Below are 13523 nucleotides of genomic sequence, written 5' to 3' on the forward strand. Positions count from 1 at the left end.
AAAAATAAACTTTCAACCCCCACTTCACAGCAGACACAAATATTAAATCAAGATAGATCAAAGACCTATAACATAAAAGTTAAAACTATAAAGCTTCTAGGAAAACACAGGGTAAATCTTCACAACATGGGGTACACAAAGATTTTTTTAGGATACAGCAAGTACTAATTATAAAAGAAGACAATGATAAATTGGACTTTGTCAAAATTAAAACCTTCTGCTCCTCCAAAAGGCACCATTATGAAAATAAAAGTACATTGCTAAAGGGAGTATGAAATGGTACAACCATCTGAAAAAGTTTAGAGTCTCTTAAGATTAAATATACACCTATCCTATGATCCAACAGTAGTACTCCTAAGTATTTATCAAAGAGGAATGAAAACATAGGCCACAAAATGACTTTTACAAGAATGTGGCTTTATATGGGTAAAGCACCTTTATCCATACTAGCCAAATATTGAAAACAGTCCAGTAACACTGAATAAACAAATTATGGAATATTTATACAACAGAAGACAACTCAGCACTAAAAAGAATGTACTACTGATATGTATAATGTGAATAAATCTCAAAAACATTATGAGTGAAATAATTCAGAAACAAGACTACATTATCATATGGTTTCCAATTCTACAAAGTTTTGAAACAGGAAAGATTAAGCTATGGTAACAGAAATTAGATCAGTAATTGCAGAGGGGGTCGGAGGTGGTAAAAGGCATAATAGAACTTTCTGGGGATCATAGAAATGTTTTATATCTTGATCTGGGATAGTGGTTACAATTAAAACCAATATATTCTATTGTATATAAATTATACCTCAATCTGAAAAGCAAATGCAAAGTTAATTTAAATTTTTAACTTAAAATTGAGATTTCAAAGTCAACCCTTCCTGAAGACTTCCCCAAAGGAACATGGTTACTCTTTCCTATGATCTGGTGTACCTTGGTACAGAAGTATGAGAAGTTTGTCAAGCTGGAATTCTACATCCACAAACATTATGATAGCTACAGAAATGTTTAGTCCAACACTTATGTGAAAAGATGTTTGTAAATTTTAAAAGTTACCTGAAAGATACTATAAGATCCTAGAGTATGGTAACTCAATATTATAAATATTACTGAAATGCTTGAGAAATTTATGTATCAGTGTTTCTCAATGGGGATATTATTAGAATTCTGGGTAAGCTAAATTAAGTGAATTTGCCCCCTTACGCTGTGCAATGTTTAGTATCGCTGGCCCCAAGCCACAAAATGCAAACAGCACACAACCCACCCCACCCTTCACTGAATCACTGTGTCAAAACACCACCACTTCACACATTTCCAAACACCCCATAGGAGTACAGTTGAGAACAGTCTATAAGCTAATGGTCAAAAATACATATAAGCAGCATTTTAAAAAACATCTAATTACTAGACTTAATCTAGCTTGCCATTTTATTTCCAAAACTAATAATTTAACTAACAATTACCCTTACTTAACTTCCAAGGACAAATGTACATACTTTTATTTGCTATATGTAATACTAGTTTGGGACGATGAAGAATAACTGATTTTGTTGAAATCCCTAATGAGGGAAGCCAAATACAACCACTGAAAGCACGTCAACAGCAACAAACTGTAACACACAAAAACATTAGCAAACTACTGAGAGGAGTAATAAATCCAGAAGATGAACTGTCATGAACAGACCTGGTGAATGGCCCATTTACGTATAATACTGGGTTAAAACAACAAAACAACAACAAAACACCTGGGTATTCCCATGGTGTTCTTTGTGCCAGAAGAGTAGTAGCAAACAACTAAATCTCTTTGAATAACACATTCAAAGTTAAAGCAAGCAGATACTAATTAATCTACTTTACAGTTTTAATATTTAAACTTGTTGCAATCAAAACACGACATAACCATTTAATGACAAGGTTTGCTAGGCTTCTAGCATCTACTCATATATGCAGAGTTAAGAAGGAACACTGAGGAACAAAGAATAAAAAAGGATACCAGATCACATACATGCCTAGTGCTAAGAAGCAAAAGATGAATTAAACTGGCACACGATCCTAGAGGAAGAGATTGAATCACAATCAATAAAGTTTTCCCAAAGAAGAGCACAGGGCCAGATGGCTTCACTATTGAAATCTATCAAACATTTACAGAAGAATTAACAAACTCTTCTAAAAAATAGGAGAGGAGGGAACACTTTCTAATCCATTCTCCAAGAATGGTATTACTCTGATACCTAAACAAGCTAAAGACATCATGAAAAAACCACTGCAGACCATTATTCCTTATGAACATGGATGCAAAACTCCTCAATGAAATACTAGCAAGCAGAAACTAACAGTATATAAAAAGTGCTATACACCAATAACCAAGTGGGATTTATCCCAGGAATATAAAGTGGGTTCAATACATAAAAATCAATCAATGTAATACACCTTCTTTAGGTAAAGGAAAAAAAAAAGGACGATCATCTCAAAAGAGGCAGAAAAAGCATTTGAAAAAACCTAACACTCTTTCATGATAAAAAGACTAAACAAACCATAAATATAGAAGGGAAACTGGCCGGGTGTGGTGGCTCACGCCTGTAATCCCAGCACTTTGGGAGGCCGAGGCAGGTGGATCACGAGGTCAGGAGTTTGAGACCAGCCTGACCAACATGGTGAAACCCCGTCTCTACTAAAAATACAAAAATGAGCCAGGCGTGGTGGCATGCGCCTGTAATCCCAGCTACTCAGGAGGCTGAGGCAGGAGAATTGCTTGAATCCAGGAGGTGGAGGTTGCAGTGAGCCAAGATTGCGCCACGGCACTCCAGCCTGGGCAACAGAGCGAGACTCTGTCTCAAAAAAAAAAAAAAAAAAAAAGAAGGGAAACCTCCTCAACCTTAAAAAAAAAAAGCAGCATCTATGAGAAACCCACTGCTAACATCACACTTACTGGTGAAAGACTGAACTCTTTTCCCCTAAATTCTGAAATAAAAAACGATGTCTGCTCCACCATTTCTACTCAACTAGTACTGGAGGTTCTAGCCAGGACAATTAGGCAAGAAAATGAAATAACAAGGCATCCAGAAGTGAAAGAAATACAACTACCACTATTTGCAGATGACATGATCTTGTATATAGAAAATCCCAAGAAACTCACAAAAAATTTTTAGAACTAATAAACGAGTTCAGCAAGGCTGCAGGATAAAAAAAAATCAATGTACAAAACTACATAGTTCTATACACTGACAATGCACAATCCAAAAATAAAATTAAGAAACCAACGCTATGTACAACAGCATCAAAAAGCATAAAATATTTAGGAAAAAATTTAACTAGTGGTACAAGACTTGTTCACTAAAAACTATAAATATTGTTGAAAGAAACTGAGGAATATCAATGAAAAGACTATTTAATATTGCTGAGTTGGCAATACTACCCAAATTTGTCTATATATATTCAATGCAATTCCTATCAAAATACCATCTACCTTTTTTTTTTTTGGTTGAAATTAACAAGCTGGTCCTAAAATACACATGAAAATATAAAGGACCCATAATAGTCAAAATGATCTTGAAAACAAATAGACTCACACTTCCCAATTTCAAAACTTACTACAAAGTTATAGTAATCAAGACAGCGTGGTATTGGTGTAAGGATACATAGATTGATGAAATAGAATCGAGAGCCTAGAAATAATTCTATATATCTGCTATCAACTGAGTTTTGACAAGGCTGTTGAGATCATGCAATGGGGAAAGAATAATGTTTTCAAAAAATGATGCCTGGACAACTGGATAGCCACACGCAAAAGAATGAATTTGGGCCCCTACCTCACACCATATACAAAAATTAACTCAAAATGGATCAAAGATGTAAATGTAAGAGCTAAAACTATAAAACTCCTAGAAGAAAACATAGATATAAATTATTGTGACACTGGATTAAGTAATGGTTTTTTTGGATATGACAACTAAATACAAGTAACCAAAGAAAAAAATGATAAATTGAACTTATTTCTAGAAAGTCGATGTACAAATGGTCTACAAGCACATGAAAAGATGCTGAACATCATTAGTCTTCAGGAAAATGCAAAGTAAAACCACAATGAGATACTACTTCTACACACATTAGAATGGCAATAATAAAATTTTTTAAAGGCAATAACAAGTGTTGGCAAGGATGTGGAGAAAAGTGGAACCCTTGTGAATTGTGGATGGAAAAGTCAAATCATGCAGTTGCTATGGAAAGCAGTTTGGCAGTTCCCAAAAACATCAAACATAGTCACCATATGACCCAGACATTCTACTCTTAGGGATATACCCAAGAGAAATGAAAATATATGACCACCTAAGAAGTTATATATGAATGTACATAGCATGATTACTTATAATAGCAAAAAGTATAAACAACCAAATGTCCTTCAGCTGATGAATGAACAAAATGCATATTCATACAATGGAATATTATTCAATCAAAAACAAGAATGAAGTACTGATACATGCTACAATACAGGCAGACCATGAAAACATTATGCTAAGTGAAAGAAGCCAGACACAAAAGGCCCCATGTTCTATGATTCCGTTTATATGAATGCCTAGAATAGGTGAATCCTTACAGACAGAAAAGTAGATTAGTGGTTGTCAGGAACTGAGAGGATGACTGCTAATGGCTAAATAAACAAGCTATTTCTTTGTAGTGTAATGAAAATGTTCTGGGATTAAATAGTGGGGATGATTACACAGTCTTCCGAATATACTAAAAAGAGCTGGACTGGACACTTTACAAAAGTGAATTTATGTATATAAATTATATCTCGATGAAAAAAGTTGGCACACACCTGATAAGCCAAAACAAGTTCAAATAAACACTTCAAAATCAACCTATGTTTACTTTCCTTCAATATTCCATGGAATTCTTGAGAAAAATGCATACATAAACAGAAGCTAAATAGGGTACACTAAATATCATTATAAGGTAAACCTAAGCAGATTCACTGTTTTTCATGTAAACTCGGTATTGTGGATAACGTTAATTGAAAATCTGAACATCTAACTGGGACAAATTTCACAGAGAAATTAACCATCATTTAAACTATGAAAAGGTAATAGAGTTACCAACCACTTTTCCAATAAACATTGGTTTGTTGTTAATCAACACTCATCGATCACTTTGGAAAACCCTCTAAGACCTGACTGATACTTATTATAGGCAATCCTATATAACATGCAATTCATGCTTCTCACAGTCACTGAAGTGTAAACCAAATAGCTGCATAAAGGCAGAAAGAGACAGGTACAACATTATGGAATAATAACAATATAACTGGTCCTGTGAGTATACTACAACTTAAGGAGAGTAATAGTACTCTAAATTATAGAAGAAGCAGGCAGAGGAGTGTTTCAAAAACTGTTTCCTGGGAGCCTGAAAACTCACAGAAATTATCTTAAAGCTGGACAGCCTTTAAAAAAAAAACTTTCTTAGCATAAGCTCATGATTAGGCTAACTATAAAGTGATATGAAGAAAAAAATACCATGTAAAGCCTCAAATATTACATATAAAACACCATCAACACACAATTTGCCCTGGGAAGAACAGTAACTGGAATACTTAATGGCACAGTGGAATGCAACACTAAAAATACTTGAGAAAAAGACATGGGAATCTTAAATTCTGTGAGCTCAACATTTTGCTAATAATAAACTGATAATTTTCAGTTTAACAAGTATCTATGGCTGGCTACCATGGCCACCATGCTAACAAGGTGCATTATGGGCTCCCCTCGTACATCCCTAATCATGCTTTGTGGTAAGGCAGAAAAGGCCATAGCGGCATAAATCCAGCACTGCTATGATAAAGAAAGCTAACTTTTTGGACTACTAAATTCCAAGCAAGCTGAAACCTAGCCACTGTACTTATTAACACTGGGTGAACAGAGGGAGGGAGGGAGGAATGAATGAATGAATGAATGAATACAAATGCCATCTCAACAAGTATATTACAACTGCTAAATAAAGGATGGAAAGAAGATTACCAATTCAATTCAAAAGACTGAGAGATGACAAATGCCATCATGGATTATTTTTTAAAATAATAATATCCAGTATTGATGAGATGCTAATAAACACTTTCATGCAACACTGGTAGGAATGTAAACATTTTAAGAAGAAAGCAATTGGCAATACATTTTTTGAGATAACCTTTAATTTCTTTTCGTATTTTCTACAATATACATATATTGATTTTGATTAATATAAACATTTTAAATTTAAAAATTCACATTAAAGAGGAAGGCAGGAGCTAAAAGAAATCACCAGTCTGAGGAATCAAAAGGTATGAGTGACAATAACAGGAAAGGGACCTGGGAAGAGCTGACAGTGAAAAGCCCACTAGAGATAAAACACTAAGAGAAAGTGGGAGAATAGGGCCGGGCGCGGTGGCTCACGCTTGTAATCTCAGCACTTTGGGAGGCCGAGGCGGGCGGATCATGAGGTCAGGAGATCGAGACCACGGTGAAACCCCGTCTCTACTAAAAAATACAAAAAATTAGCCGGGCGTGGTGGCGGGCGCCTGTAGTCCCAGCTACTCGGAGAGGCTGAGGCAGGAGAATGGCGTGAACCCGGGAGGCAGAGCTTGCAGTGAGCCGAGATTGCGCCACTGCACTCCAGCCTGGGCGACAGAGCAAGACTCCGTCTCAAAAAAAAAACAAAAAACAAAAAAACAAAAAGAAAGTGGGAAGATAGATCTACACACTAAATCTAAGAGAAGAGGGCAAGCTTTGGAGCTCCTGACTAGGGCAATAAGGTGGAGCAAGGCTCAGAAAGGGGGTCAATCTCCATTTCAGATTAAATGAGGTGCATGTTGCCTTTAAAATCCAAACGTGTCTCTCTCTTTGGGAAGGGAGAGGGGCTGACACAAGTTGTCTTACCTTGGAAAGGGTTTCTCAACAAGCTCCAAACTACTGAAGCCCTAGAAAGTTCACCAGGATAGTAGGCCCCTACATGTCTATGGGACTCATTGCTCACTTTCTGGTATGCACGCACCTTACTAAACTGTCAAGAGGTGTTGTTACTTTTTGATCACCAGGTCAATCAGCATGGTATTAATATAACAGATAGGCAAAATATGTGGAAGGAAGAGGCTATCCAGGCCCTTTGCATAAGACTTGATACGTCATAAGACTTAATATAGCCCTGACGCAGGTTAGTAAGAGTGTAATGCAAACCTTGCCAGTCAAAAGTAAACTGATTCTGACGGTCTTTACTAATAGGTATACAGAAAAGAAGTGTATGCCACATCAATATCTGCATACCAGAAGTCAGGGGTTGTATAGCTTTGCTCCAGCAACAAAAGCACATCTGGAAAAAATACCTGCAATTGAAATCACCTTGATTACGTTTATAGTAATCCACTGTCACTCTCCAAAGCCAAATAGGCAAGGTGAATGGGAATGTAATAAGAATCACCACTCTTGCGTTTTTCAAATCCTTTATGGTGGCTCTGCAATTCCTCCAGGAAACAGTTTACTATTTTGGTAGGTAGACACCATTCTAGTGGCTTCCATTTTACTTTCTCTCACTTCCATGGGTCAGGAAACCCATGTGGAAACTCTGTTAGTTGCTCAGTTTATCTATTCCAATTCTCCATTCCAGGAATGTGGAAATAACCATGTTGTGGGTTCAGGGTCCATTGTGAGGCAGATCTATGCCAAAACTCCATTAACTAATGGAAAACAATGGTGTTTTGGGTCTCCTAGATTTCCTATACATTGAGCCCCAGTGTCTACCAATCCCTAAAGTGTCTATTTCCCCTTCCCCAGTGCACAATCACTCTGGCAAATGGCTGCCGGCCCTTTGAGGAAAGGCTAGAAAGAAATTCACAGAATTTCTCACTGTGAGACAGGGTCTTTCCTCAAGAGGACCTGGCTTTTCCTTCATTCAAAGGTCTTGGGGTCTGTAAACTGGCTTAAATCTGGGGACTGGTTGTGGGATATAATTATTTATTGAGATCATCGAAGTCACCCATCTGTTCACCAGACCTAGAGCTTATATGTTTATACAAATCAAGGAAGACTAAATAGATTGCCCATCTATTTCCGTTCTAGGGAATACCATGATCACCTAGCCAATATCAAAGATCTCTGCAGCTCAGACTATTCTGATTATTGCACTGACTTTGCTGACCATTACAGTAACCACATTCACCTTGTCTTTAGCAATTAAATGACACTCCTACCTCTGCCACCTGGGATCCTATCATTCCCAATGAATTCCAGGAGCCTAGTTTGATGTCAGCAGTTCCCCTGTCATTACTAATTTAAAGTAAATAGCCAACAGAGCTCCTCAAGGGTGGTAAGGCTCCCCTCATGAATAGAGAAATAGGGAAATGGTAAGAATTAGGGGCACAGGTCTTTACCTCCATTCTCTTCTACCGGGCTACAGGGCACCACAGTTTTCTGAAGTGTTCCTTATTTACTTATTATAGCTGAGTTATTAAATGTTTAAACAGATTTATTGTCATCTAACACTTTTTTATAAATATGATGTCGATTCAGTAGAATTTAGAGCATGCTGTTACTTTAGATGAAGTAATTCCTTATATTTTAAGATTTTTTTTAACATTCTGTTTTGTTCACGCTTCATGAACAAATCTGCCTCACTTATTCATAAATGACCTAAACATAAATCTGAATTTTAGTTGGGTCTTTTTTGAGAATTCCTAATTTCTCATAGCTTTGATAAAATGAATATCCTCTGGACCCACATGTGTGATCAGGACCTACATGATAAATCCACCCTAGCATCCCAATTTCCCCAAGCCTTTGGATACAAATATTTATAATATACAAATAAAGTTCTATCATCTATCTCAATTTCACTTTCAGGCCACCTTCTGATCAAGCTTTAAGTCAACCAACTGAATTAACTATTAGAGCCACTCCTAGCCTTCTCTCTGATCTAATGTCTTCTGTCTAGTATCTCTACTGGTGAGTCCATATCAATAACTTCAGCCTGACCCAACTTTATATTCCTTCTACTCTGAACCTACACCCTTAGGATTCATTCCCACACCATCCCCTCAGGTAACTGCAGGCAAAATCAGGTGCTTCGTACCTCATTCTCTGGGGGCTGCTGGAACTTGAGGTTGATATAGGTATAGAAGCAATGAGAGGTGGTGAGGATAGGTCCTGAGGAAGATCAGTAGTCCCATGTAAGGCAACTTCCTTAAGGGAAGCCAATACAGGTGCTACAGGAAACTAACCTCCTTCAGACAGACAGGGGTAGAAGGACTGGCAAGGGCAGTTCAACAGAAATAGAACTGAGGAGTTCAAGATACCCAGTTTCATCGGAATCTGTTCATATCTCTCATACAATTTTTAATTTTCCACTCTTTCCCAATAAATGTTGTACACTTTAACCCAAGAGATCTTACAGGATTGGAAGTTCAATTTGCACTGTAATTCAGCCACCTGCAGGAATAGACTTTGGGTTTGGTGTCCAGAAATCTCTGCCTTTGGCTACAAGAGATAAGGATTTCTTTTAGGGCAATCACAGATGATTTCACTCCCTTATGTGGACTCTGAGCTCAGAATTTACAGCCCTTTTCTTCCTTAAGTTCTCCAGTGTACTATGAAGGAACCAATCTATCTCATTATTATTGTCACTAAAATGTTCTGTGGTAATAAATACTTGTTCTCCCAAAGCCTTGTCTTCTAAGGGCATTTAATTTCTACTGTCTACAAGTTTTGCCACTGCATGCCACGGACCACCAGTGTCCCTTTTACCACTAGAGACAGGACCATTATTGCTGTTAGATCTGATTAGACCAGAGAACCAATTCTGGAAAACCCAGAACTAATTCAGGAACCCATCTTTTAAGGTGCTACTCCTCTGCAACTACCAATGGTATAAAGCCCTGTATTAGTTAGCATTTGACCAGAGAAGACTAGAAATGACACAAAATATGGCATTACCAGAGATTTGGCCATGTGTAATTGTTAACCTAGTTAAACAGTTCATGTTCAGCTGTAACTCTGCATCTGGTGCTAGGTCTGGCCCAGGGTTCAGAGGAGCCAAAAGAGAAGAGGAGTTAAGGAGCCCAGCTGCTGGGCAATGCCTATGCCAGCCCATGCCAGCAACGCCTTTGAGCTGCAACAGCATCTGTTGTCCTCACCCTGATCTTCTAAGCAAAAGAATATGGCTGCAGTTTCACATTTACCTTTCAAAGTCAAAATGCTTCATGATCCTTGCTAAGAATGCAAAAGAAAAAAGAAACAGTTCCAGCTTAGCTAGTTTGACACAATACAAGTCCAGCACACCATCTTTGTCTTAAAAACAGGTAACTTTCTTGGAGCAGTCCTGAGTTTTAACTTCTAACTCTTCTATCATTGCTTATTTCTTTCAGTATACCTCACATTTCCAAAGGGGTATTTCATTTTCCCCAACTGCTTTTCTTTCAAATAGCCTTCTAGTCTAGTGTAACGGTTGCAAAATATTCCATTTCCTTTCTTTCCCCTTTTTTTTAGTTTCCTTCTGCTTCATACCTCATTTTTCTTCCATGTTATCCCTTTTATCTTTCACGTAAAGGTTTTTCCTCAAATATCTGGTGATCCTTGCCAATATGTTGTTATTTAAAAGTAATGCACCTATTAGTATTTCAGGCTTCCGCTTTCCTCTTAGGCTAGTTATTTTTCTCAGAAAGAATGCCTCTAATCACTAGTTTGAATCAACTTTCAAATTCTACTGAATACCCTTACTGCCATTCTTCTCCTTTCTTGTTCTTGTTAATATATGTTTTCAGCCTCTCTCATTTATGTGGGACTTGTGAAAAAATGATAAGCCAATAATATGCAATTTAACATATTTCACAGTAAGTCCATAAAGATAGCTGACAAAGAGTCAACTTTTAAGTCTCTGGAAAATTTTAAAGACCAAACTAAAAATTCAGATTTATGTTTAGGTCATTTATGAACAGCAAGGCAGATTTGTTCATGAAGTGTGAACAAAACAGAATGTAAAAAAAAAAAAAATCTTAAAATATAAGGAGCTGCTTTGTCTAAGGTAACAGCATGTTCTAAATTCTACTTAATCTATATATTTATAAAAAGAGTTAGATGACAATAAATCTGTTTAAACATCTAATAAGTCAGATATAATAAATAAATAAGGAACCCTTCAGAAAACTGTGGTCCCCTGTAGGCTGGTAGAAGAGAATGGAGGTAAAGAGTGACTGCTACTTGTGCCCCTTAAGGAAATGCAAATTAAAGCTGGGCCTTTCATGTGAATAGACTTTTAGTTAAATTACTTATATACCTTTTCAGAGTGAAGAATCACCTGTAACAGCAACCAGAAACAGAGAATTATCTTTAAGAAATACTGTTTGTCCCCAAAAGATTTTAAGCCTTTGGGTTTTCCAAAATAATTTCAGGCTTAGTATTTCAATTATAATCTAACCCTATCCTCAAATGATGAAAACTAGCAAATATGGTAAAGAAAATCACACCTACTTAAGATCATTTAAATATCCGTAAGAATTCAACCTGGTTCTCTATTTGAAAATGTACACATTTCTAAGTTATAAAAAAAACCATCCCTAAATGATCTTAAATGTTTTATAATCTAAGTATTTCTCACATAGGGTATTTTACAGGTTGTTCAACACTTCTACACCATGTTTCCATGTAAAAACAGAACTTTGACCTTTGAAGAGAGCACAAAGGAATGGTAGAGATGCAATAAACAAAAAATTGCAGTGACAAACATTTTTAAATGATTGATCATATCTACTGCTAGTAAGAAAATGGAGAAATAGGCACTCAATCAGCAGTGGAAACTTTTGGAACGCTTTTGGTAAGCATTATGAGTGTCTATTAAATTTTGTGCATATCCATGGACCCAAAAGTTCCACTTCTAGAAATCAATCCTGTAAAACAAATGATTACATGAAGATAAAACAGGATGCTCATTATTTATAATAAACAAATGAAAATATTCTAAAGGTCTATCAGTGGATATGTAACAGTATGGGAAAACGGCTATGATGGTTAATTTTATGTGCCAACTTGACTGGGCTAAGGGTTACCAGATAGCTGGTAAAACATTGTTTCTGTGTCTATAAGAGTGTTTTGGGAAGAGATTAGCATTTGAATCAGTAGACTGAATAAAGAAGAACCACCCTTACCAATGTAAGGATGCATGACCCAATCAGTTGAGGGCCTGGATAGAACAAAAAGGTAAATAAAGAAAGGGCAAACTCACTCTCTCTTCTAGAACTCGTACATGCATTTTCTGCCTTCAGACATCAGAGCTCCAGGTTCTCATTCCAGTATTTACACCAGTGACCCACCTCCAGTTAATTCCCCACCCCCATTCTCAGGCCTTCTGCCTTGGACTGAGAGTTACACCACACCACTGGCTCCCCTGTTTCTCAGGACTTCACATTCAGACTGAATTATACCACCAACTTACCTGGGTCTCCAGGTTGCAGACAGCATAGCGTGAGACTTCTCAGCTTCCATAATCATGTGAGCCAGTTCTCATTTTTAATATTCTTGTACATACATGTATATATGTATATCCTACTGGCATGCTCTTCTGGAGAATCCTATTAATGTCCAAGACACACTGTCCCACAAATTATAGAATAGTGCTTTTAGGATGATCCTATTATAGTACTTAAAAGCACACATTTCTTTGGACATGTACTTGGGTTCTTCTACTTACTAATTATAGAACTTTGGAGAAGCAACTAATCCTCTCTATACCACAATTTTTTCATTTGAGGAAAACAATAGTATGATCTTACAGAGGAATTGTGAGGACTAATGAAGATAATACATTCTAATTGCTTGATAAAGCTAAACTGTGATTATTACACATATATTTTAAAAGCACATGTATATATAATGATTGTATTAGGTTGAACTGTCTGAAACTGCCAATACTTAATTAACAACCGTTCATCTAAAAAAAGGCAAGTTCGTATGGTTTAACCTAATATATGCATGGAATTTTCAGAAAGAATATCCAAGGAAAAGCTGTTTTAAATATTCTTCTATTGTTTCCTTACAAGGGAAAAATACTCTTCTCTACCATTTGGACATTTTAAATGTGAACATAGTTAAACATTCCCTCCTCTCAAATAAAAAGCTATCTATACCCCTTGCTTTAAGCAGTACTATCTTAAAAGCATGGCAGACATAGGAGATCCCCCTTCCCTTCCCCCTAAATCAATAATCATTTGTTGACCGAGCAATCTACCTTCTTTTATTACTCTTCTAGGGAGATTCCACTTCATTTTGGAGAAACTTAAAGAATACTGGCGTGCTCACTTTGGTAGCACATATACTAAAATTGGAATGATACAGAAAAGATTAGCATGGCCCCTACACAAGATAACAAGCAAATTCATGAAGCATTCCACATTTTTATATATGTTTCATAAAATGTTGGCATTGGAAAACATGTTAGAGATTGTACACTGAGGTAAATTCATGCTAGTTTAAACACTGTCAGGAAGTTATTCATCAAATCTAATCT

General features: G+C 36.6%; 1 protein-coding gene and 1 non-coding gene across 7 annotated transcripts in view; one reads left to right on the forward strand and one right to left on the reverse strand.

The window, feature by feature from the left end:
- The window catches only part of TAF4B (TATA-box binding protein associated factor 4b), a 215396-nt gene that overhangs the window by 55903 nt on the left and 145970 nt on the right, over window positions 1–13523 (reverse strand). The window lies entirely within an intron of this gene.
- Window positions 13308–13413, forward strand: LOC129461193 (U6 spliceosomal RNA). Its single transcript, XR_008650416.1, has one exon. It is a non-coding gene; the product is annotated as a U6 spliceosomal RNA (small nuclear RNA).

Source organism: Symphalangus syndactylus, chromosome 1 (genome assembly GCF_028878055.3).
Source record: "Symphalangus syndactylus isolate Jambi chromosome 1, NHGRI_mSymSyn1-v2.1_pri, whole genome shotgun sequence".
Lineage (NCBI taxonomy): Eukaryota > Metazoa > Chordata > Mammalia > Primates > Hylobatidae > Symphalangus > Symphalangus syndactylus.